This window comes from Aegilops tauschii, chromosome 7 (genome assembly GCF_002575655.3).
Source record: "Aegilops tauschii subsp. strangulata cultivar AL8/78 chromosome 7, Aet v6.0, whole genome shotgun sequence".
Classification (NCBI taxonomy): Eukaryota; Viridiplantae; Streptophyta; class Magnoliopsida; order Poales; family Poaceae; genus Aegilops; species Aegilops tauschii.
In genome coordinates, this window is record NC_053041.3 from 10,403,751 (window position 1) to 10,408,343 (window position 4,593).

The 4,593-nt window shown below is 39.4% G+C and overlaps 1 pseudogene; it reads right to left on the reverse strand.

The window, feature by feature from the left end:
* Positions 1–2,918: 2,918 nt before the first annotated feature.
* Positions 2,919–3,892, reverse strand: LOC141027171 (uncharacterized; annotated as a pseudogene).
* Between the last annotated feature and the right edge of the window lie 701 nt (positions 3,893–4,593).

Genomic DNA, 4,593 nt, shown 5'->3' on the forward strand with positions numbered 1-4,593 from the left:
TAGACCGGCGTGCTGACCGCTCTGTTGTGCTTAGGTGGGGCTGCGACGCGTTGATCTTACGAGGCCGGGCATGACCCAGAAAAGTGTGTCCGGCCAATTGGGATCGAGCGTGTTGGGTTATGTGGTGCACCCCTGCAGGGAAGTTTATCTATTCGAATAGCCGTGTCCCTCGGTAAAAGGACGACCCGGAGTTGTACCTTGAGCTTATGACAACTAGAACTGGATACTGAATAAAATACACCCTTCCAAGTGCCAGATACAACCCGGAGATCGCTCTCTAACAGGGCGATGAGGAGGGGATCGCCGGGTAGGATTATGCTAGGCGATGCTACTTGGAGGACTTCACTCTATTTTCTTCTATACTCTGCAAGATGGAGATGTCCAGAAGCGTAGTCTTCGACAGGACTAGCTATCCCCCTCTTATTCCGGCATTCTGCAGTTCAGTCCACTGATATGCCCCTTTACACATATACCCATGCATATGTAGTATAGCTCCTTGCTTGCGAGTACTTTGGATGAGTACTCACGGTTGCTTCTCCCCCTCTTTTCCCCCTTTTCCTTTCTATCTGGTTGTCGCAACCAGATGTTGGAGTCCAGGAGCCAGACGCCACCGTCGACGACGACTCCCATGACACTGGAGGTGCCTACTACTACATGCAGGCCGCTGACGACGACCAGGAGTAGTTAGGAGGTCCCAGGCAGGAGGCCTTGCCTTTTCGATCGTTGCTACTTTTGTGCTAGCCTTCTTAAGGCAAACTTGTTTAACTTATGTCTGTACTCAGATATTGTTGCTTCCGCTGACTCGTCTATGTTCGAGCAATTGTATTCGAGCCCTCGAGGCCCCTGGCTTGTATTATAATGCTTGAATGACTTATTTATGTTGTAGAGTTGTGTTGTGATATCTTCCCGTGAGTCCCTGATCGTGATCGTACACATTTGCGTGCATGATTAGTGTACGGTCAAATCGGGGGCGTCACACTCAGGAAACTGTAGCTTAAAGCATCAGAACCTTAAATGTGTCTATTTCTGTTTTTTTGAAACAAAGTTAGAAAGTTAAGCATACAAACAAATGGGTAGTGTGTATGGAAAGCAAAATTAGAAAAATAATAATGTAAATTTCTGTTTTTTTTAAAGTTAAGCATGCATTTAAAATATATTAAATGTGTATATAAAATGTTTCTGATGTATAAAAAATATACAATGTGTACAGAACAAAGTAGACATAAAAAAGTAAATGTTTTCAAAAATATTAATCATGTATTTGGACGATGTTAACTGTGTATATAAAAATGATCATGATGTACACAAGAAATATAGAATGTGTACAGAAAAATTAGACATCAAAAAAATTATATGTTTAAAAAAGATGAAAATTAAATTGGAAAATGTTAAACGTGTATATCTAAATGGTTGTCATGCATACAAAAATATACAATGTTTATGGAGAATATAGAGATAAAAAAATATTTTACCAAATGTTAATTATGTATTTTCAAAGTGTTAATAATGTATTTTCAAATTTTTAAATGTGATAAAAAATGTTTCTGGTGTATAAAAAACTGTACAGTGTATATGAGTAAACGTAGACATAAATATATATATAAGTTGTCAAAAATGTTAATTATATATTTAGAAAATGTTACACGTGTATATAAAAATTATTCTTGGTGTATATAAAAAATGTAGAAAGAAAACGAACAAAAACTATAAAATTGAAAAAGAAACACAAAAAACAAAGAAAGCAAAAAAACCATAAAACCCAAAGAATATACCAAAAAATAAGAAGAAAAAAGAAAGAAAAAACAAGAAGATAAAAACATGCTACCATTAATTACTAAAATGTACTTTGTTATTTTCATCGCACCGCAAATATTTGTTGGGCATCACCAAGGACGAATGATAACAAAATGTGTAATGAGATACCTCCAACTAGGTAGATATTTTTGTTATCTAATAAGTTAAAAACATCTTGAGTACACTTCAAAAATCAACCCATCTTTATTTTTTTGGGCAACACCACTTATCATGTTATTTGTCATGTGACATCGTAAAATATTTTAAGGGATATACCGATGTCTCGAGAGTGTGTATGAGGGGTGACTTTTTCTCCCCCGTTGAAATGCATGGGCATGATTTCTAGTTACTCTTAAAGAACACAAAGCCTGCCCTTGTTCGAAAAAAAAGAACCAGAAAGCCTGCCCTACCGTATTGGCTGTTCATCCTCAGGCTCTTCACCCTTGGGAATGTATCCGGTGCACCCGCACTTGTGGTGCTACCGGTGCACCGGATGCAATAGAATGTTTTAAAAATTCTCAAAAATATCTATCACATTAATGCAACATCAATGTTTGACGTCACAAAATTTCGTGTAAAAATATGAAATATTTTTTGAGATACAAAAATGACAAATTTTGACATCAGTGTGATAATAGGCCAAATCTAAAGCCCAAGTTATGTTATGTACTATTCAGTATTGAATTTGTTATTTTTTTTTTAAGTTATGTTTCGAATTTTAACTTGAAATTTTGTGACAACCTACATTGATGTTGTATGAGTGTGCTAAATTTTTTTCAGAATTTTTTAAACATTTTAAATGTGCAATGTGAGTTCAGTGCATCGGTAGCACCACAAGCTCCGGTGCACCAGATATTTTCCCCTCTGCCGCTTGGTCAAACGTCGTGAGTTCGACGTTTTTACATTTTGCATCCTAAAAAAAAGTAAAAATGAAAGCGACCAGACTCAAACCCGAGACTTGCTGCTGCGGAAACCTTGGCTTTGCCACCTAGGCCATGACCTGTCATGATGTTCATTAAGAGATGCCACATATTTAACTATTAGTTGAGCGTTTGAATTCAATAGTTTGAAAATATTTGAGATTTTTCGCACGGTATGAGTGTTCTCAAGGGGGGGCGGCGGTATACTCGATATCGAAACAACATTATTATTATTATTTCAAACGAAAGTAATGTTGGTTTTACATGAACATTGTTTCTGGCAGAAAATAGATTATTAACTATCAAAGTCATATGGCCCTAGCAAGACATTGTTCAGGTCGCCCAGCTTGATCAGCTCCTCGTTTTCGTTGATAAATGTCTGGCTATCCATGTGAAGATCATGCCCGCAGTCGCTGACATGGTCAGTCGCCTTCTCCACACGCTCGGGCAGTTCAAAGGACCACGGGTCGTCGGCGTCGCCCCTGGGGACATGGAAGTCCCTGAGCATGGCGTCGCAGAGATCGAGGGTGCCGATAGCGACATCGTAGTCCACCTGGCAATACCTGAGGCCCAGCGCCTCCTCCGTACCTTTCTTGGCTTTCTAGAGTGCTTCCTTCACCTTGCCGCCGGCAGCTGCCACACGGATCTTGAGGATGTCGACAGCGACAAGGGACAGATCACGGAGGTCCTTGGCCTGGAAGATCCTTTTGTCCGACCGGAGAGTCTGCACGCAGAATTCCTGGGTCACGTTCAGGTGCTTGTTGCGGCAGCTGCTCGAAGCGTTCTTGCAGGTTTCTACCACAAGGTCCACCACCTTGATCTTGTCGCCGCGCCCGCCGGCATGTGCGCGGATGCACACAAAAAGGAGCATGATGGCAACCGAGGAGAAGGCAGCGGTCGCCCGTGCGGTTGCCATTGCTGCAAGGATAGCTGCAATTGTATTGTAGGCTTTGTAGCTGAGAGAGAGGTGGAGATGAATTGATAGTCAGATTTTGTAGTGCAAAGATGGAGGTGGTGTACGGTTCTTGTGACATCTATATAGTGCAGCAGCAGGTTCATAAATCCAATGCAGCTTAGTCACGGATATCCAAATAATTAGTATTCCGGACACTATATGCACAGATATATGTAGATCCACATTTTGGGTGTGCTAGTATTAATACGTGTGGCATGAATGTGTTCTAGTTTTATGTATTTCTAGAGTGAATCTCACTTTATTTCCCCATATCACAAAATGGATTTGGGACATTAAAGGAAGATTATGCGCAGTCTGCCCTTGATAATCTATCTATCTATATCTACGTCTATCTATCTATCTATATCTTCATCTCTATCTCTATCTCTATATCTATACCTATCTATATGTATACTATATACTATATATATATATATATATATATACACACACACATATCTATCTATCTATCTATCTTGACCTCTATCTCTCTATCTATATTTCTATCTATCTATATCTATACTTCTGCTAATTAGCCACTACCTAGAAATTACCATGTTAATCGGTAAAATTTAAGATAATTGGCAACCCGTGCCCCTTCCTAAATACATTTAATTGCTTACACCCATTTAGGATACGCTTGCACGATGGATATATACGATACACATGCATCATTATTAACCCGGAACACCTTTAAGCTTACATAAAAAATGGCATCCAGGAGACACTATATTAGATAATACTGCCCATGATTAAATAGGAGGAAATCCAATTGTCCATCGAGGTATATGTGCAAAGAGTTAAACATTGATCATTTGGATATCCATGGGGCATATTGCATTTGGAAACCCTACTCAGTGCACTATATATAAACCATAATCATAGGTATGTACTCCACCTCAACCCATCCATCTCTGCACTACA